The sequence below is a fragment of the Sus scrofa genome, chromosome 5 (genome assembly GCF_000003025.6).
Source record: "Sus scrofa isolate TJ Tabasco breed Duroc chromosome 5, Sscrofa11.1, whole genome shotgun sequence".
NCBI classification, from domain to species: Eukaryota; Metazoa; Chordata; class Mammalia; order Artiodactyla; family Suidae; genus Sus; species Sus scrofa.
In genome coordinates this window covers 100,014,533-100,037,891 of record NC_010447.5, presented here as the reverse complement: position 1 = coordinate 100,037,891, position 23,359 = coordinate 100,014,533, and the positions used below count along the sequence as shown (strand labels likewise).

General features: G+C 34.5%; 1 protein-coding gene across 25 annotated transcripts in view; it reads right to left on the bottom strand.

Annotated features, from left to right (window-relative positions):
* The window catches only part of PPFIA2 (PTPRF interacting protein alpha 2), a 460,439-nt gene that overhangs the window by 241,138 nt on the left and 195,942 nt on the right, over positions 1-23,359 (bottom strand). The gene's annotated exons all lie outside the window — the stretch shown is intronic.

The following is a 23,359-nucleotide window of genomic DNA, read 5'->3' as shown; positions in this document are numbered from 1 at the left end:
TCAAAGCTCCAGGTCACCTCTACTCACTCCCATAATCAAAAGTGGCTTCTGTGGATCCAGGACAGGTCAGAGTTCTGAAAACAGCTTGAACAAAAGAGGAAGCCAGACACCACCTTTAAAGAAAATAGTCTCCATTTTCCTTGACAACAAAGGACTCAAGATCGTTTCTGTGAGAACTTCACCTTGTCTTTCTTCATCAGAAGTAATGTGAACATTTTTAAAAGCTCAGAGCCATTATATTCTATCTGTTAGATGTTAAAGATGAGAAGAGGAAAGAGAAAGGCATATATTCCACAGATAAAGAGCAATCTGACTATCCAACCGTCTAATTGCCAGTGCCTTATATTTTGGCTTCTTCACTTGGCAGATTCCAAATTATCTTCACACACATTCCAAACCTCAAATGAATCTTCAAGAATTGAGTATTTTTTCAAGCAGTTATTATATTTATATATATATATATTTCCTTAATAGATATACAAATATGTAAGGTAGATGCATATGTATGTATGTGTTTGCATTATATATGTAATAATTTCATTCAGAAATATGCACTGAGCTCCAGGTAATTTGAAGCTTGAACTTATCCACATGTTATATTTTCCAATTTTAATATATGAATTCACATTTGTTTTCAAGTTGGAATTTGATACTTGTGCAACTTTCATGTATTAGCATAGCAACAGTAAAATTGTTGATTACCAAACACAGAATTTTAAAAGAAAAAATATATAATCCTATATCTAACATTCATTAATCACCAACTGAGTTCAAGATACTCTTCCAAGCTCTTTACATATTTTAATGTGTTTAATTCTTAAAACACCACCATAAAATAAATTTCATGATTATACCAATTTTAGCAAAAACGAAAGAGGTACAGAAAGTCACAAATATTTGTGGCATCGCAAGGATTTAAACACAGGATATAACCCAAAGTCCTTACTCATAACTATTTCTGTTTTTTTTAATCATTTTTATGATGTACTAATTTTGTATCATCATCATAAAAGAAAAGCCTTCAAACAAATTGCTACTGCAAACAAAATATTCATGACTAGAAAGAATAAAAAGAAATCTGAGTCTGCACACATATCCACCCAGCACAAAACTAACCCAGCATCAGCTAGGGAGGTTCATATACCTATTAAAATATCCTATTAGCTGTCTTTTATTTTTCCTTGTTTTCCATCTTCACCTCTTCCATAATCTTCAAATGGAAGTGAGATAGATGTGTAGTTGTTAAATCCACAACAATTTACTGGGTAAACGAAAAGCTGAACGACAGATTTTCTGAAAGTAGACATTGTTAGCAGTAGAAACTTCTGAAATTTTTTCAAGCAAAACAGTGAAAGCTGAAAACGCCTTGACATACAAAGAGGATTCTGAAAAATTTTGCTTCAACCTTGTGACCCATCTTTGAACACTTTCTAAGCAATATGTCAAGAGATAACATTTACATTTGAAAAAGCATTTTAGAAAAAAAACAAACCTCTGCAATTGAAGGATTTGCTGGGGGGAGTGCTAACTGGTATAACCTTCTGCAAAGTTATTTGTGAAACAAATAACACATCCTTTAGAAAATCATCATAAGGAAATAAATAACCAGAAATGCAGATCAAAATTTATATACAATGATATCTATAAAACTAGACTAAAATATAATTTATAATCATTCAAATTTAAATAGCAAGAAAAACATTACTAAATAATATTGTTTTATAAAGCACGGGACAAGAATGTGTATGTGTGTGTCAGTAAAAAAAGTGATCTCAAATTCATGAAAATACACGGCAAGTTGCATAAAGCTCTCTCTAGACTGCAGGGTCTATGAGCAAAAACATTCTGTCGTTCATGTTCATGTTTCCAGCACCTGATTTAATATCAGGAACAAAATTAATGCTCAATGCAAAAATTAAAGTTAACAAATGAATATTTATAGTTGGATACCAGGTGAGGAGTCCTTTAAAGATGCCTGAGCTGATGATCTTGATAGACCAAGCACTTCAACACAAGCAGTCTCTATTCAAAAGAAGGGTCACTTGCATTCTTTTTTAGCATTGCAAAATTAAGCAGTGGACTGTTTTATTTGTTCATGGATAAAGAAAGGTAATAGCCTAGTTATAATTCATAGGATTCTTTTGCAGCTTAAATGACAAAGGGCATGGAAAGCATTTAAGATATAAACTTGTAACACTAAAGCAATAAAAGCTACAATGATGGTAGAACAGTTTTCCCTTGGTATCTGAGAGGGATTGATTCCACGACCCCCATATACACCAAAATCTGAGGTCTTTTATATGAAATGGAATATTATTTGCATACAACCTAGGCACATTCTCCTGTATATTGTACAGCATACTAGATCATTTATAATACCTAATAAAATGTAAATACTATGTAAGTCCTTATAAACATGATGTAAATGCTATGTAACTCACTGCCAGCCTGTGGCAAATTCAAGTTTTGCTTTTTGGAACTTTCTGGGGTGTTTTTTGCAAAGATTTTTGTTCTGCCCTTAGTTGAATCCTCAGAAGCAGAACCTAGGAGTATGAAGGGCTGACTATAAATTGAATCCCTTAGGACCTATTGAGATGCACAATGTGATATTTTGTTTTCTTCCTGCTTTAAGTTCTACTTTCTGTAGTGCCCATCAATGTCAGCATGTTAGCTAACAGTGTGTCTAATACTTGGTAGATGCTGCCTTATCTTCCCTCACTAACAGTCCTGCAACGCTTCCCCAGAAAATCTTAACTCCTCATGCTGACACAAGAGACAGCAGATGGTTTGGCACAGCTCACCTCTCCTGCCTCATCTCCCAGGAGTATGTGCCTTTAACCAAACCACATTACTTAAACTCCCTGCATTCTCTACTTTGTGGATTTAGCAATGCTGTACCTCAGCTTGGAATACAACTTTCTTTTGATCTAACTTCTAATTGTCGTTCAAAGTTTACCACAATTGTCACCTCCAGCTTCCAGCTGGGCCTGGGAAAAGTCTTCCACAAGGGACTCAGCGGACTCTGATGCCACAGCAGCTTTCCTTGACTGACTTCCCCCTAGACTGGCACATGATCAAGGTCAAGTACTGCATCTACTCATCTTTTCCAGGGCCCAGCACAAAGCTTAGGCCAAGACAGAGGCTCAATACATAATTACGGGAGGAGTAAATTGCCTATCACTGTGTTTTCAGTTGGCTTCCTATGGACACAGTGGCAGAGCTTAGGAAATCATTTTATTGAGGCCTTAACTTTTCAGAGAACATTTTTATTATTTAAGGCAGGTTTACTAAAGAGGTCAATTAAACATAAAAGCACATGTAAGGTGGCCCTAGCTTACTCAGGTACAATGCAAATTAGAAACGAACCACTTTATGTTCAAAGGCATCTCATGAGCATGCCTATTTTTCTTTTTATAATGATTTTTATTTTTTCCATGATAGCTGGTATACAGTGTTCTGTCAATTTTCTACTGTATAGCAAAGTGACCCAGTTTCACATACATGTGTACATTCTTTTTTCTCACATTATCGTGTTCCATCGTAAGTGACTACATATAGTTCCCAGTGCTACACAGCAGGATCTCATTGCTTAAATACAGTACTTTACTGAAACAGGCTTTGATCATCTTTTTATCATCACTAGCATAAACATAACTTTATGTGATAAAGGTGTTTATCTCATTTCAAATATCACTAAGACTCTTTTCCTAAAATAATCTAACAGCTAATGGGAAGGCCTTAATTTTTCTAACAAAACAGAAAATAATATCTGAGAGTATATGCAACTTAACTCCTTAACGTCGTCAAAGAGAAGACTCAGAAAAGGTAAATTACAGAACCCAAAAAGTCAATAATCTGGTTCATTTTTTGTTGAGGTATATGAATACTGTTAACATTTAAATGGCTACGTCAGATCTATATTATAGTTATTGGCAAACAGTGAGTCTATCTATGAAAAATAAAGTCTTCATAAGATTAACTCAAAACAATGAAAATTTGCAAGTAAATTTTTAAAATGAATGCACTGTATTTTTAAAAACTAAAGCAAATTTGTTTTGTAAAACTAAGTAAAAGGCAGAAAAAGGTCTACTAAGTTATACAATAGGGCAATAAACATTAAAAAAATCCTAAGTGACTAGAAATACATTTTTCTACTTGTGAAAAGAAACCAGTATTTCCTCATAGTATCACAGTTGTCATACATAAGATCATAAATGTCACAGATGCTATTTAAAAGGTGATTTAGGCAGAGTAAGCTCACATTCAATTAGGGACATGTAAAGTCACATATTTCTTTGAAAAGCAACTTGGTAATATTTATCAAAATTGAAGGTGCAGGTACTCTGACTTAATTCTGCTTCTAAGAATTTATCCTACTGTATACCGTTAAAGTTACTTAAAAGGTAAATAAATGTATGTTCACTGCACCACATTTTGTGCCAGCAAAAAACCAGAAACAACTTACACCCTTTAGTTAATGAATGATTACACACGTTACTATACATCCACACAAATGGAGTACTACACAGTCATGAAAAGAAATAGATTATGTGTATGTTTTAGTTTTTATTGAATTTTCTTTTGTAATTTTAGCTTTTTTCAAAAATGTTTACTTTCATAGCTGTTTATTATAAAATACTTAGATTTAGAGAAGGTTTCTTTCCATCAGTGATGTATTTCCCCCTTGATTTGATTTCATTCACTTTTGTACTTTTCCTCATATGTATATTAGACATATATTGTGAGTAACACCTAAACACTTCATTGGTGGGGGTGCTAATGTGAATGGTATTGTGTTTTTAATTTCACGTTGTCAGCTTTGTAGCCTATCACCTTACTTATTAGTTTTAAGAGTTTTCTGGGTTTGTTTGTTTGGATGATTCTTTTGGATTTTCTAGAGACTATTATGTCATCTCTGAACAAAAACAGTTTTATTTTCTATTCAAAGAGTAATAAAGACATGGTTCCCATATACCCTTAATCCTGATTTTCTTAGTATCGACATTATTACATAGTCTTTGTAATTATTAAACTAAGTAATTAACAGTTATTTTTATTTTAAAAATTATTCTATGTATTTTTTTAAAAATTATGTCATTTGAAATAGATAAATAGCACACAATGTAGAATAACCAAGCAGATAGGTAGATGACCTCTCAAGATCAGTTCACCAATAGCAGTTTATCAAATGAATCTAGATTTACTTCTGTGACATTTAAATAGCAATAAATTAGCAGCCTATCTTACATATGATTTTTCCCCTCACTGCCACAATAAACTCCACTGCTCTAAAAAACAAATGAGTGAAACAATTAAAACAAAAGTGATACACAAGGATTTGTGTTTCATTTTCTCATTTATTTATATGATTATTTCTTGAAGACATCTGAGTCAGTACTACATGAGCCGACTGAACTGGAATTGTAGTGAAAGTTGGAAAATCTTTTTAAGTGTTTTGCTAGAACTCCTAGAAGACTCTCAGGAAAAATTTTATTTATTAATTGCTCCTGCCCTTTTCCACCCCAGCCCAGACTCCTTCTCTGAAGCCTTCCACACATCCTCAGGACACAGAGTCAATGCAATAAGCAGACCTCCTCGGAAAATGTCTTCTTTCCTGTAAGCCCTGCCCACATGTACCGTCTTACTGATGCTATCATTTATAGTACGTTAAACCTGGGAGCAGACTAATTTAATATGCAACAAGCAAAATAAAGGCGTTGACTTTTACATTCTATGATAGTATTCACATACTGAATGGCTTAATGACAAATGCCTCTAACTTCTCTTTTGCAATCATCTGAGGAAACAAATTAATTGTAAGTGAGGATACCTTATTTTAACAGTTTTTGGTGTAATTTTCTAAATGAGCATCCACACAAAGTTAGAATCTTTTTGGAGGGATGTATTCTCTCGACTTATTTCCTTCCATATAAGTAAACACCATATGAAGATAATGAAATCAGGAAAAAGAAAACTTTAAGGAGGGGCCATGGTATTCTGATACAACTAAATGCTACATTATCGACAAAGTTGGAAATTCAAAATAATAACCTTTACATAATAATAAATTCATTTCTATTTCTTATAATAAATATACTAAACTATCCTGCAAGGTTTAGCCTTTTCCTTTCTGTAATCGAGTGTCCTTCCCTTGAAAACAGATTGTAGATATAAATTAACTCACTTGTTATTCTATGGCATTTTACCATTTAAACTGTCACTTATGCTTTCATTATAAAAAAGAATCACTTGTGGCTCCCCAGTGTTTTTCTTCTTATGCATTTTTTGGCATTCCTTCATTGTTCTTTCCTGCTATTAACTTTAATCTGTGAGAGCATATACATGAAAACTAAAAGGAATTTAACGAGAGAGAAAGTATAACACCTTTCTATTACTGATATCTCCATGAATTTTATAATACTTGTTTGCTTTTTAAGTATTTTTAAATGACTATACAAAATGGACTGATAATTAAAGTTACACTTTGTTTGTAACGAGCAGTATTGGGCACTTGAAAAACAGCAGACAATGCTAACTCAACAGTAATGTAATCTCCAATAAGGTTACACCCCTCCTTCCTACCAGCCTGAGGTACTGGGCCACTGGCAAAGGGCAGGGAAAAAGGAACATGACTTGTGGGACCAAACCTGCTGTTTCTCAGAAATCTTGAGGATTAACTACCATGTATATAAACACACTCTAATTAATGCAAATAATATATACAAATCCAAGTGCATATTATTATATTGATCGATGTAATATGCTTATGCAATTAAATTACTAAAAATGTAAATAGCAAAAATTCTAAATATTGGCCATAATTATTCCCACTTCATCATCTATTTCTCTAATTTCTGACTCATATTTAGAATTGGCTGCTGTTCAATATTTATCCTGGTGTTCTGTCCAGGCCTCTAAAGACTATCTTGGCTTCTCTCATTGGCTCAGACTCTCATATTTGAATTTGGTTAAAATCATCTGAATGTTTCAAAGTCACCCCACACTCAATGTTTTCAAAACCGACCTTCCCTATATCTTCTCTTTTTGAATACATTTCTATATACATGTGGACCCTTTTAGGGCTGACCTCCTTTTTTTCAAATCTGAAATCTAGGAGTCATTCTAAATGCCTTTTTTTCTCATTGCTACCTATCCAATAAATCATCAAGACTCATAAATTCTATTCCAAATACATCTCTGGGATCTTATTCCTCTCTCCTTCCCTGCAGTTTTCATCACCTTCCACCAAACTCTTACTAAAGTTTCCCCCACTGCATCATGTACCTGGAAGGAACTTAAATGTCCAGCACACAAAATTTTCTATTCCTCATATTGGAACTAGTTCTTAAGATATTCTATTTTCCCGTGCAAGCTGTGAAAATCAAGGAAAGGTTGGTTTCTAGATTTATAATTCTTATGTAGTTTTCCATTTGGGGAAATTAGTGTAGAAGAGTAGAAGAGTGTAATGAATTTGTTACAAATAGATTAGTTTTAGAAACTTACAGAGTTCAAATACTATTTTTATGTTTGTTTAAACTTGGCCAAATACAAATATCCAGAAACAGCCTAGTCATTAACAAAATGAAGACATATCCTAATAAGAGTTCTTACAGAGATTAAATTAGTGAATTAGATATGATATAAAAATCTCTTGCCTCTTTATCAACTCCTCTATGCTTACCATTCAGTTACCAGACATGTTTTAATTTGGTTTTTGTCCTGAGTTGAATGGTGTTCCCTCATAATATGTTAAAGTCCTAACCCTCAGTACCCATGAACGTGACTTTATTTGAAAGTAACATCTTTGCAGATGATGATTACACTAAGATAAGGTCACTTGGTGGGTCCTAACCCAAAAGGATTGTGTCCTTTTAATAAGGGGAAATTTGGGTAGAGAGCAGACGCTTACAAAGGGCTAACAGTGTGGAGATCCAAGAACACCATCTAAAGCCAGAGAATCCCAGAGGCAGTGGATGAAGCCTGGACTAGATTCTCCCCTCCATCCCTCAGAAGGAATCAAACGTGCCAATAGCTTGACTTCAGACTTTGAATATCCAGAATTGTAAGATAGTAAGTTTCTCTTGTTTAAGCCACCCAGTTTGTAATATTTTGCTAAAGAAGCCTCAGCTAAGCAATGCATCTATTATACTGTTTGATATAAATGTGTCCATTCTTGTTTTAACTGTTTAGAAGGTTAAGAAAAGAGATGTATCTGATGTATCTGAAATATGTTGATCACTGGTCAAATCACTTATAATGTACACAGGTGACTAAAGATATTTATAATGCTAGATATGAAATTCTATCAAACTCAGAGGAAAGCATGCTAAAATAGTTACTCTTATATTCTACAGAGCCAAAGGGGAGGCTTCATGATCAGAAGAGAAGCTAAATAAAATCATTCATTTTTCCTTAATTCCTCTCTGGACCACTACCACATGGAATTCTTTGTAGCTCTTTCTAATTATTAGAAATTTTTCTATTACAGAGGATTCTCTTAGAGGCACCACCCAATAGTCCACATTCAGGAAAACCACAGCAATGGCACCTCCAGCACACCTGCTATAGCCTGCACCAGTGAGATCTGTGCCACATGCCCTGCTTCTCAGCCTCCTCCAAGCAGCCAACAAGATGCCGAGACCTCTGCTAACCCTGCCACAGAAGCACTACATACCCCTCTGTTGTGTTTTCAGCAGGTAGAGCACAAACCACAGAAAGCGAGTTTCCTGAGATGTCATGGGATTTACTGAACCTGAATTATACAAGTATTCATCAGGAGCTCTGGTTGCAGAGAACCTTGAAAATGAATAGTGTAGCTTTCCATGTTCTGCGTCCATCAGCCTGCTAGAAGGGGGGTGGGATGGTGTGGAGCTCCAACCTACCACACCAGCAGATAAACTAGCAATGCTGGTTTGTTATGTAAGTACCTTAGGTGCCCGGTGAAATTTCTAGTATAGTTCCTACTCTTCATTGCTACTTTCAGACTATTGCCTTTCTGAAAACTTTCACTTTTGAAACACAAAATCAGGCTATAATGCCTGTACCTTTCTTTGTTGTGATAATTTGAAGATGTAATGTACATTTTCCATCATACGTTAAATATTTAACATCTGGTTCAAAATCACTTTGTTTTTCCAGCCGGAATTCTTGATTATTCCTATTCATGCAAAAGAATCTTGACCTTCTCTTTTTCAGTGATTTGATGTCATATCTTAGCCACTCATTTTTAAGATCATGCAATATCCTGCTGGTATCAACAGCTATACCCCAACTACCATCATCTTAATTCTAAATGCATTTCTATATATAATCTTCTGTATATCTAACTATTCCCTCAAACACCCCCATTCGGCAAAAGTTCATTTTGTGAAGTTAATGATGCACAAAAAATACAAAAGTATCCTGTTCTTTTTACTATACATCATGAAATTTGAATACAAATATTTGAAATTTTTCTTTTTTAATTTCCCTTATAAAATTACTTCAATTAAGGAAGCAATATAATTGCCTAAGATTTATTGCCTAAGATACAGTTATGAGATAACTAATTGAATAAATTCTTAAATTGGTCAATTAAAATAACTAAAGGTTATATTAATGCTGTACTGAAACTTTTATTCTCTTCAAGCTGATTCTACTCTCTTCAATTTGTCTTTAAGAAAGGAAATTAAATAGCTTGAAAATATTTAAAGGCTCATTTTAATGATGCCTTTCAACAGTCATAATGTAGTTCCCAAGCTATTAATTACATCAGGTAAGTCAACCATGACAGTCTATTAATAGGAAATGGAGAAGAAAATTAAATTAGTAAAAAGTATTTAAACTGATTAGCTAATTATAGAGAGACCCACATTACATAAGCATGCAGTAGGAGAGCCTATATCTGTACAGTTGCATGTAACTTGATTGCTTACACTGACGTTGTTTCATTACTATAATGAACCACCCAGAGATCTACAGTATGTCAAATTGCATGAAATAGTCTATTTAAAGAAATGTTTCAAGTCCTATGTAATTACATGTCCTAAAACCTGCACAATCTTTAGCTGTAGAAGCATCTCACACAAAATGCTGTTAGAGCTTATCGTAATACTATTTACGATGTATTTTTAAAATGAATTATATAGATTTATGTATTTATAATCTCTCACAGTACACAGTAAACAGTGCAAAAGATAATTGCTACTTTTTCCCTTTTTCCTTTTTGCCTCCTTTCTTTCCTTCTGTCAACAAATATTTTTAGGTCATCTATTATGTACTTTGACATGTTTGCCAAATAACAAATTAAAAAAACAGGTACAGCGTTGAGATCTGAAGGATAAAAGCAGACAGTCAAGAGAATAGCTGGGAAGGAGGGATAAGGATGCTTTCCTGAGAGCATCTACACAACTTTTCTGGTGGAAAAAGCATAGTATATTCTAAGATCCAGTGTGTCAGGAAGCGAATGCAGGATAGTAAGTGTGTGAAAGGAAGAGAGAGAGTAGGTGTGCAGGGTTCATATCTTGCAGCAATTGGTAGCCCAGCGAGGGAGTCTGCATTCTATTGTAAGCACAATGGGAAGACATTACAGTGCCCTTTAGGAGGGAGGAAAGATGGGGAGTGTCAAATTACAAAGATAAAAGATATAGTAGAAATTTATTATATGCTGTCTTATTTTATGTCTAATGTTAGAGCATAACATAAATCCAAAAACCATGGTGCGTATTTAAAAGAGTGGTACTAAATATTCATGGAAGGATTCCTGGAGTACAATTAAATGGTTAGCATTCACAGAAAACAACATATTCTTGACACAAACTTAAGGAGTCATGAGAAAGAAAGTACGGTCTGATGATCACTAACAAAAGATCAAAGTGAGTTTTGAGCCTGCTGCATACCCTAGATAACAGTCCTTAGTAAATACTCCTTAATGTGGTAACTCTGGCAAGTGGTAATTTGACATATTAATCATCTTATTGAGTGGATGAAGATTTAGTCTACTCTTTACTAATCATGAATTCTTTGGAAAAGAGACAATATTTTACAAACTTCTGCTACATATTATCCACAATAACAAGAGCAGTTTATATATCAGTAAGAGCTCAATATGGCTATTTTCTTAACTGACATATAATTTTGAGTAGAGATAGGGCACTCAAATATAGGTATTTTGAAATGTTAACAGACTTTTGTTAAAACTATTGCACATTTTTATGTACAAATCAATCTTTTTCATCTGATGAAGAGGTTAAATTACATCCACGATGGCTGATTTTGTATTGTAAAATTTATACCATAGGTTGCTATGTAATGGTAAGAGCAAGAACTGACTTTTGCAATACTTCCTATACATATATTTGATCCATAATGACTTTCAAAACATTAACTCTGTAATTTGACTATGTAATAGATGTGAACTGGTCTGCAAACACTCATTATTCAAGACATTTGAAATTAGCTTTTTTTTTTTGCTTTTTTTGGTTTTTAGGCCTTCACTTGCGACACATGGAGGTTTCCAGGCTAGGAGTCAAATCAGAGCTGTAGCTGCAGGCCTATACCACAGCCACAGCAATGCAGGATCTGAGCAACATCTGCAACCTACACCACAGCTCATGGCAATACTAGATCCTTAACCACCTGAGCAAGGCCAGGGATCAAACCTGCGTCCTCATGGATGATATCTGATTCGTTAACAACTGAGCCACAACAGGAACTCCAAAAAATTAGCTATTTAATTTCTTCAAAATAATCTGTTGCAGGTTATATTTTTCCTTTGCTTTTACATCCTACACCTCCGCACAAAATAAAAGTAATTCTCAAACATATACCTTCTTTTTTATGAATATGCATTGACTCTCAAGTGTGGATTCTACACTTGCAATAAAATATAGGCAAAATTTGATGTAAATATGTGCCTTTATGTTCAAAAGATAGGATACATTAAAATAGACTATTATTCCTATCTGAATTTGCTTCTGAAAATGTTTTAAAAGTTCTTATATAGAATACTTCATGTATAAAAATTTGAATCAATCAGTCTACATCTCTCTACGTACACAATAGAAATTTTTCCTTGTAGGAAATCACACAAGCTTTCTGCTTCCAGGCTCCTACTAGTTCAGTATTATAGTCCATCCTACGTATTATTGCAAAACTTATATCACTTTTTCATTTCATTCTACTTTGCTTCCCACCTTTCAATTTTTCCTCAGAAGCCCTTCTCCATGATAAATAACTCTCTCATTTACCTTAATTCTTCACAGAATGCCTTTCCATCTGCCTGCTTTGACTGAAATGAAGATTTATTTAGGATGTGTCACTCTCCTATGCCCTTACTCATAGGGATAATATTCTGTATTAATTACAGTAAAATTAGCTTCTATAATGGAGGAACTTTTATATCTCAATAGAAGGTTTTTTGATTAGTGGGCTGGGAACTTTGCTCCAGTTACACATACATGCATACATTCTTTTTTCTCTCATTAAGTGTTCCATCGTAAGTGACAAGACAGAGTTCCCAGTGCTACACAGTAGGATTCCATTGCTAATACATCCCAGTCCCTCCCACTCCCTCCCCCTCCCCTTGTCAACCACAAGTCTATTTTCCAAGTCCATGATTTTCTTTTGTGCCATATATTAGATTACAGATATAAGTGATATCATATGGTATTTCTATCTCACTATGAGAATCTCTACTTCCATCCACGTTGCTGCAAATGGCATTATTTGTTTTTTTCATGGCTGAGTAGTATTCCATTGTGTATATATACCACATCTCCCCAGTCCAATCATCTATCAGTGGATATTTGGGCTGATTCCATGTCTTGCTATTGCGAATAGTTCTCCAATGAATGTGCAGGTGCATATGTCTTTTTTAAGGAGAGTTTTGTCTGGATATATGCCCAAGAATGGGATTGTTGGTCATATAGTAGTTCTATGTATAGATTTCTAAGATACCTCCATACTGTTCTCCATAGTGGTTGTACTAGCTTACACTCCCACCAACAGTGCAAGAGGGTTCCCTTTTCTCCACAACCCCTCCAGCACTTGTTATTTGTGGACTTTTTAATGATGGCCATTCTGACTGGTACGAGGTGGTATCTCGTGGTTGTTTTAATTTGCATTTCTCTAATAATCAAGGATACTGAGCATTGTTCAAGTGTTTGTTGGCCATCTGTGTATCTTCCTTGGGATTTGTCTCTTCAGGTCCTTTGCCCATTTTTCAGTTGGTTGTTGGCTTTTTTGCTGTTGAGTTGTTTAAGTTGTTTGTATATTTTAGAGATTAGGCCCCTGTCAGTTGCATCATTTGAAACTGTTTTATCCCATTCTGTAAGCTGTTTTTTTTTTTTTTTTTTTTTTTTTCGGTTTCTTTTGCTGTGCAAATCTTGTCAGTTTGATTATGTCCCATTGGTCTATTTTTGCTTTTATTTCTGTTGCTTTGGGAGACTGACCTGAGAAAACATTTGTAAGGTGGATGTCAGAGAATGTTTTGCCTATGTTCTCTTCCAGGATTTGATGGTGTCTTGTCTTATATTTAAGTTTTTAAGCCATTTTGAGTTTATTTTTGTGCATGGTGTGAGGGTGTGTTCTAGTTTCATTGATTTTTCATGCAGCTGTCCAGTTTTCGCAGCAATACTTGCTGAAAAGACTGTCTTTTTCCCATTTTATATTCTTGCCTCCTTTTTCAAAGATTAATTGACCGCAGGTATCTCGGTTTATTTCTGGGTTCTCTATTCTGTTCCATTGGTCTGTCTGTTTTGGTACCAGTACCACACTGTCTTGATGACTATGGCTTTGTAATATTGCCTGAAGTCTGGGATAATCTGAACATCTTGCTTCTAATTTGCTTGGGGGATCAACACCCACTTGTCAGAAGAGTAAATGGAAAGCTATAGGCCAGAAACTAGCTGTTGCTTTCGTGGCCACGAATTCATTGGCCATAAATCTGTCAGATGGCTGCTCTTAAGAGCAAGGGAAGAAGAGACACACACTGTAGCCAAGTGCCTTGGAGGAAAGGAAACCCATTTTGCATTAACCAGTCTCTCCTAGTTTCCCATACTACATATATAACCAGCACAAAGTTGTTGGTGTTTTTTCTAGCTAGTAACAAGCTCTTTATTCCATATGGAAATCACACCTTCTTAGAACTGACCACCTTCTATATTCACAATGATGTGAGAAATTTTAGTCTTCATGTGGTTGACATTTTCCAAAACCTAGCTTCCAGTTTTTCTTTGGTTTTCAAATTTACTTCAACATAAATAAATATTCTTTACTGTTCATATCTTATTACCCATATTCATGGATACTTGTGTTCACTGCTTTACACATTCTTGTCATTTGAACATTTGAACTATTGCAATTCGTAAAATTTCATCCTTTTTTCTCATCTGTGTGCCTCCTGCAAATGCCATTTGTCTTGGCTAAGTTCCATTTACTTGGCCTTTCCTTCAAGTCTGGGGGTGGTGTCTATACTTGGTGGTGTCCAAGAAGCTAGAGTTTACCTCTATAATCTGAAGGATACTGAAACATGAAAATCTCCCACAAACATTAGGAAGAGTTGAAAACTCTTGCCTTGATAAGCTATGCTGACTCATAAATTCAGATTAAGCAAGACCTTAGTCTGAATTTTTCCACCCAAACCTCTTGCCTTGCTCAACTCACAATGACCCACCAATACTGCTAAACCATGGCCCTAGTGGTGCTCTATCCATATCCAGTTTTAAGTTGCTATGACTATAGTAATATATTATTCAGCACTAGGAAACTAATACAGATTTTTCAGATAAATTTTCCTACTGCTGTGTACTAACTTGGTTACAGCAATTAAAATGCATCACTGCATCTCATTCACATCTTTATTCCTGCTGAGACTTTGAGTTCCTTGAAGGCAGGAAGCACATCTCATCTATAAAATTTAATAAATCAGTAAATATTTTATTTATGAAAGGAATAATATACTTACACAATAAAATACCTAGAAATTTCTCCACTAAACTAGTAAATATAGTCATTAATAAAAGTGGTAAATTTTTAAAATTAAGAAATTCTAATAAAATCTAGATCTCAGTATAGACATTGTTGACTCATTTTCTCCTTTCTAAATATCCAGATTTTAGAACTGTTATTTACCCTTCTTACACATAGCCCGGGTAGTCTTGGAAAAGCTAATTAACCTCCTCAATTCAGAGTTCTTTCTGACTTGAAATAATCAACATTTTTATTAATTTGCCATTCCATCAGACACTGTGCTAGGAATGCACCCTCTGTGAATCTCTTATTTGCAATCCTGGAAACAGAAAGTGTTCTGTCTTCTACTAGACGTGAATAAGGATGCGTGGTGTTCTGGTTGCTAATGGAAGCTATTCGTGACTGTGAGTTTTGCCTATTTGGAGACTGAGACATCATTTCCAGGGGGCAGAGCAGAGAAACAGAAGAAACTGCATTCTTGATGACACTGTTGAAGTGCTATAACACCTAGTGCTGAATCTTTTTTTTTTTTTCCTTCTGGGGCCTCACCTGCAGCATATGTAAGTTCCCAGGCTAGGGGTCAAATCGGAGCTATAGCTGCTGGTATAGCCACAGCAATGCCAGATCCAAGCCACGTCTGTGGCCTACACCACAGCTCACCAACAGCTCAGAATCCCTGACCTACTGAACAAGGCCAGGGATTGAACCCACATCGTCACAGATACTAGTTGGATTCATGTTTGCTGTGCCATAACAGAAAGCCTATCACCTAGTGCCAAATCTTAATTTATTTTTCAATTCTGAATTATTAGCAAATCTCCTCTTGGTTTAAAACTAATTGGATTTTAAAACTAAGAGTTTTTTTCCTTTAACATAAATACAGTGTGTAAAACTGATAGAGTTACTAAAGCTGTTCTTAAGGCATTACTAGGACTTGATATAAAGTAAACAATTAGTCATTCAACTAGCTATTTATGGAATATCAAATAACTGAATTGATTATTTTGATATGTTGTAAACACATTCCCCATTTGATAAACAGAAAATAATGCATTTTAGCTTAATGTTAAGCTACAAAGCTATAAGTAACAAATATTAGATATTTTAAAATACTGAACATGGTTGATTTTTTTAGTAATATTTATTTCTAGCTCCTCATATCCAAATGATTCTATGTAGCTTTAGTCTACATATGATATTACATATGTTTTAATTGATATAGTTATCCACACTTTGGAACTCCCATAACAGAACCAAACTAAGGTGTCTAGATGGGAGTATGACCTAACAGTTAAAATAAAAATTTCTCCCATAGGAATTTAAATTAGCCTTTAATCAGAACCAAGGTTGTGACATAATAGAAAAATTGATAGGAAATTCAGTTAATTCTGTAAAACAGTGATGTCAAGAATGATTAATTTTGGAAAATCCATGCCAATTAAATAATCAAAATATTTGTATCTTGATCTAATTTTTTGAACCTAGCATTTTATTTGACTGTAGGAAGTGGACTAATAAGCATCTAATTTAAAAGTTGTCAGTACTTCATAAACAAGACATGAAAACAGACCAAGAAATCAAAATTTGACCTCTGATACATCATCACTTTTCTCTTTTCATGAGACCTTCCCATCAGCATACAAACATGCTGCAGTTTCAACTACCCTAAAAAAAGTATTATTAATTCCTCCATTTCCTATTTACTATCATCCCATTTTCTGATTTCATTTAATAAATTCCTTTAAAAAGCTGTCTTTTAAAAAGTTAGTGGTATTGACCTATTCTCTCTCGACTCCTCCTGACTAAAACTTACTTTGACAAGGTGCACAGTAATTCCTCCCCCCCACACACACACTCACTCCCTCAAATCTCTGCACGACTTCTTCCTCACCTCCGTAGAGTTTTTGTCCAATGTAGCACTCTCAGATTAGCCTTTGCTAATAACTCCGGTGTCCCCTGCTTTACTTTTCTCTTCAGTGCTTCAGGATCATTTGATATACTATATATTTCATTTATCTATCATCATCATCACTAGTTACTCCCACTAGAATGCACTAGAATGTAGGCTCTACAAGGGAGAGTCTTTTTTTTTTTTTCACTTCAGTATCCTGATTCTTAGAATTATGCCAGACCACTAGCAATTTTTGCTGAATGAATGAGAAAAGGCTGTTCATTAAGTTAGCAAAAATTAAGGCAGCCACCATCAGTCTATAGAGGATCTCAGAGTACAGTCTTAAAGAATACAGGTGGATTGAAAAAGATCAAGAACTCAGAAAATACACAGGTAACAGGAATTCAAATTCAACAAAAGAGTAGATAAAAGGCATAGGACTTCACTTTTCAAAATGGAACTACAAATGAATTATCTTTCTACTAAAAAATCCATACATCATATATTCTAGAGATAGAACTTGTTTTGAATAGAGCTGATATATAAGTGGAAGTAGAGAAATATAACTTCCAGGTATGAGGGGAAATAAAATGAGTACTTGACAAGGAGAGGGGATCTACATTCCATTCAAATTACTCGGTGCTTAGGTATTCAGATCTCAGCAGTAGTGACTTATAACTGTCTATGCCTACAAAATATAATTTAAGTTCATACATTTGTAAATAAGTAAATAAGCAGAAATATTACACCAGCAATAGAGCCTATAAAAAGCATCTTTAAAAGTATTTCCATAGCAACGTCAGAATAATTTTCTCTGGAGTCAACAGCAGAGAAGATGTGCTAAAGCCAAGTTTTATTTTTCTCAGAATCATATGACTGAAGTGCTCACCCACACAACAAAATCGGCAGCATGAATAGAAAATTATATTTTACACATGGAACAGTCATTGCGCATGCTATACTTATACATAAACCAATGAATACAAAAATGCATTTTATAATAACAGCTATGAAAAGAAAGAATTTTGATAATTTTCAAAATCAGTAAAATATATAATATTCTAATTTGGATTATTTTTCTAAAATTAACACACTGCAGCAAGAGTTCCACTGTTAGAAGAGAAAATGCAAGAAATTAAACATCTTCATTTATACCTCATTAGTGAAACTATTTTCTTCTCAACACAGAAAATAACTCATCCAAAATCTAGGAAGTCATTGACTAACAGAGTCAATATGTCAGAGGAATAAAAACTGGCAGCCAAAATGAGAATTACTTCTATATTAATGGAGTTCACCAAGAAAGAAACATTTCTCTATATTGAAGACTGAAGAACAAAATGTAAAAAGGAAGTCATCTTAGATTTCTCTAGTGAATCAAAGAAGACTTCTGAACCTAACGCTAATATTTCATCTTCGTGTCCAACAAATGGTGAAGCAATATCTTAATTTTCTCACAATTGTTTTCCTATTTTCGATGTACTAATATTAACATTTTATTTTATATTGCACTATTGTAAAATCATGAGTGATGCCATAAAAACAAAGCAAAACAAAACAAAATAGCAGGAAAAGGGAGAGAAAAAAAAATGGGAGGTCAAATGAGACAACAAAAGCTGAATCCAATAGTCCACCATGAAGGAATAACTTCCAGGGAGAATATAAGCTGTATATTTATTTCAATTATAGATATATAAATGGAGATAAGAGAGGAAGACAGAGTTAAAAATCTATGTATCAATGAACATACAGGTGCATGTATCATTTTCAAGGCAAGTTCTGTCAGGATATATGCCTAGGAGTGGGATTGTTGGGTCATATGGTAGTTCCATATTTAGTTTTCTGAGGTACCTCAATACTGTTTTCCATAGTGCTTTTACCAGCTTACATCCCCACCAATTTACATTCCCAAAGGAGAGTTTCCTTTTCTCCCCATGCTCTCCAGCATTTGTTATTTGTGGACTTGTCAATGATGGCCATTCTGACTGGTGTGAGGTGGTACCTCATAGCAGTTTTGAGTTGCATTTCTCTAATAATTATTGATATTGGGCATTTTTTCATGTGATTGTTGGCCACCTGTATGTCTTTGGAAAAAATGTCTATTCAGGTCTTCTGCCCATTTTGCAATTGGATTGTTGGGTTTTTGCTGTTGAACTGTATAAATTGTTTGCATATTTTAGAGATTAAGCCCTTGTCAGTTGCAACATTTGAAACTATTTTCTTCCATTCTGTAGGTTGTCTTTTGGGTTTTTTATGGTTTCCTTTGCTGTGCAGTTTGATTACATCTCATTGGTTTATTTTTGCTTTTATGTCTGTTGCATTAGGAGACTGCTATTCACAATAGCCAAGGTATGGAAACAATCTAAATGTCCATTGACAGATAAATGGATTAAGAAGATGTGGTATATATACACCATGGAATACTACTTAGCCATAAAAAAGAACAAAATAATGCCATTTGTAGCAACAAGGATGGAACTAGAGACTCATACTGAGTAAAATAAGTCAGAAAGAGAAAGACCAATACCATATGCTATCACTTACATCTGGTATCTAATATACAGCACAAATGAACTTTTCTACAGAAAAGAAACTCATGGACTTGGAGAAAGACTTGTGCTTGCCATGGGACAGGGGGAGGGGATAGACAGGGAATCTGGGGTTAATAGATGCAAACTACTGCCTTTGGAATGAATAAGCAATGAGATGCAGCTGTATAGCACTGGGAACTGTATCTAGTCACTTGCAATGGAGCATGATGGAGGATAACGTGAGAAAAACAATGTACACATGTACGTGTGACTCGTTTACTTTGCTGTACAGTAGAAAATTGACAGAACACTGCACACCAACTATAATGTGAAAAATCAAAATAATTTTAAAAATCCATGTATCAAGACAAACACAATATGATATTACTTATAACTGGAATCTAATATCCAGCACAAATGAACATCTCCACAGAAAAGAAAATCATGGACTTGGAAAATAGACTTATGGCTGCCCGATGGGAGAGGGAGGGAGTGGGAGGGATTGGGAGCTTGGGGCTATCAGATACAACTTAGAATAGATTTACAAGGAGATCCTGCTGAGTAGCATTGAGAACTATGTCTAGATACTCATATTGCAACAGAAAAAAGGGTGGGGAAAAATGTATACATGTAAGGATAACTTGATCCCCTTGCTGTACAGTGGGAAAATAAAATAAAAAAATAAAATAAAAATAAAAATCCATGTATCAAGATTGTCTTAGGTACAATAGTGACCAAGGCTATTTCTTGCTCTGGGTCAGTTACAATCTTAGTAACAATCTTACTAAGTTTGCAACATAAAATATTAAGGAAATTTAAATTTGAATAAATATTTGTTAAAGTGTAATTTAAGCAATTTAAAATCTTTATCAATTTAAACCATTAAAGGGAAATCAAGTTTTTAACTGTATGAATGGATACCAAGATATAAAAGGTATTAGTTAAGTTTATAAATGACAGCATACAAATTTAACAAAACCTTGTAAAGGTAAATGCTAAAATTCGCTAGAATTATGAGTAGAAATATGATTTAAGGCTTATAAATGAGAGAAAGTTTAGGACTTATAACTTTAAACCACTTAACATTAATTCCTAAGGAGCTGATACTTGAGACTTGAGTCAAAGATTTGGTGTTACAGCACTCCAGGCAAGTGAGGGCATAGTAGGGTAAGGTTATGAAGGCCAGAGTGAAGATTTGAAGGAAAACTTTTTTTCCAAGTACATTGGAAGCCCTTAGAGGGTTTAAGTATAGAAGACATGGATCTGATATGTATTTTAAAAGATCATTTTGTCTGCTATGATGGGGTGACAAAAATGGAAGCATGGGGGCCAGTGAAAAGGCTATTGTTATATTTCAGTAAGAGTTGGCAGGGTGTTATACTGGAAGGAAATCAGGATATTTGCATGTATGACATATAAATTGAGAGAATTTGCTGATTTCCATTGAGAATTGGGGGATATAAGGAAAAGGGAGAGATCAAGAATGAAACCTAGAGTTTTGAGGGAATCTGGAGATGGTGATTTACTTATTGAGATTAAGAAGGATAGAGAGAAATAAATTCCGAGTGTGGAAAACACCCTTTTGAGGATGTCTGAGACAGCTATTAGACATTCCAGTGGAGATGTGAAGTACGCAGCTGGATATACAAGTCTGTGGAAATCGGGGCGGCAGAAATACATTTGCGACTTGTGACTGTCTAACTGGTTGTTTTGTCTGAATCTTCAAATTCATTTATATCAGTTTCATAACACGCCTAGAGTCTAAGTATCACTACATGTTTTTGATTTACCACAGCAATGTTTGTGATAAAAATAAACTGACATTAGTACTAAACACTAAAAAGTCAATATTCTTCTATAATACTAATACTCTAATAAATTGAGGACTCATTAGAGGTAATTTATTCCTTGTTCTTCATTTTATGGGTGAAAAATCTAAGGCATAAAAAGTTATAATACTTTCATCAAAGATATAATAAAAACTTAATTTCAAAGAAATAGCTTGAATTATTTTCCAACCATATCACTCACCTTTCTCAAGGGAAATTTTTCAGTTTTCTTTTATTTAGGAAATGTAAGCCAGGCCAGCAAATGAAATTGGCATGAAGAGTATATAGTATTTATTCATTAAAAAATGCTTGAAGTGAAGTAAGCCAAAGACAAATATCATATGAAATCACTACTATGTAGATTCTAATAGAAGTGATAACAATAGAATTTACAAAACAGAAACTGATTCAAAGATTTCAGAACCAAATTTATGTTTATCAAGGGGAAAATGTCAGGGGGAGGGAGGATAAATTAGGGGGGTTGGGACTGATATATACACTGTATCATATATGAAATAGACCTACTGTATAGCACAGGGAAGTTTACTCAATCCTGCGTAATAATCTATATTGGAAAAGAATCTGAAAAGGAAGGGATATACGGGTATGTATAGGTGACTTACTCTGCTGTATGCCTGAAATTAACATGGCTTTATCAATCAACTATGTTCAAATAAAATTAAAAAAAAAATTTTTTTAATGTCTTTTGAGTAATTAGCTACAATGTGCCTGGGATTCAACAAAGCGCTAAAAGATAATTCCTCTGACCTTCAAAAACCTTAGTAAAACAAGAGATAAATAGTTAACACCACTAGAGAAGAAATACAATGATTTTTTAAATAGAGTATACATGAAATCACAGAAAAGGGAAAAAAATGCAATATCAAAGGAGCAGAGACTTTCAGGATGAGTTAAGGTTTGGATGGAACATTGAATTCTTAGGCTACAAATGGATTAGTTTTGGTCAAACTGCAGAAAAATGTTTTTAAAAAAGCACAAATGATAAGGGAGAGGATAACAATAATTGGCAAACAGCAAGTGATCAGATATTGGCATATTAGCATGTGAGGATATGGCAAGATATGAGATAGAAAGGTCATTCCCACAGAACTCGGAGGACACGGAAGGAAAGATTTTCTCCCGAGGGTACTGGGGAGGTTTCGAAGATTTATTTTAAAGAAGAATGACACAAGAAAGTACCACGTAGGAAGACTAGAGGCAAGGGGGTGAATTTAAGGTCTACAATAATAACAAAATTGGCAAGGGAAGAATGAGAAAAACAGAGATGCAACCGATTTCTGAATGTTAATCTCATATCCTGCTACTTTGCTGAATTCATTGATCAGTTCATGTAGTTTTTGTATAGAGTCTTAAGGGTTTTCCCTATATAGTATCATATCATCTGCATACAGTGACTGTTTTAACTCTTCCAATGTGTATACCTTTTATTTCTTTTGTTTGCCTCATTACTGTGGATAGGACTTCCAATACTATATTGAATAAAAGTGGTGAGAGTGGGTATCTTTGTCTTGTTGCAGATTTGAGCAGGAAGGCTTTCAGCTTTTCTCCACTGAGTATTATATCGGCTGTGGGTGTGCATAAACGGCTTTTATTATGTTAAGGTATGTTCCCTCTATACCCACTTTGGTAAGAGTTTCCATCATGAATGGATGTTGGACTTTAGCAAATGCTTTTTCTGCGTCTGTTGAGGTGATCATGTAGTGTTTGACTTTTGTTAACGTGGTGTATGACGCTGACCGATCTGCATATATTGACCCATCCTGTGAACGTGGGATGAATCCCACCTGGTCATGGTGGACGATCTTTTTTATATGTTGTTGGACTTGGTTGGCTAGAATTTTATTGAGAATTTCTGCATCTATATTCATCAAAGATACTGGCCTATAATTTTCTTTTTTGGTAGTATCTTTGGTTTTGGTATTAGGGTGATGGTGGCTTCATAGAATGTCTTTGGGAGTGTATGGGTGTAAGTTCCTCTTTGTATGTTTGGTAGAACTTGCCTGTGAAGCCATCTGGTCCTGGACTTTTGATTGTAGGAATGTTTTTATTATATATTCAATTTCATTTTTAGTGATTGGTCTGTTCAGTTGATCTATTATTCTTGATTCATTTTTGACAGGCTATAAGTCTCTAGAAAG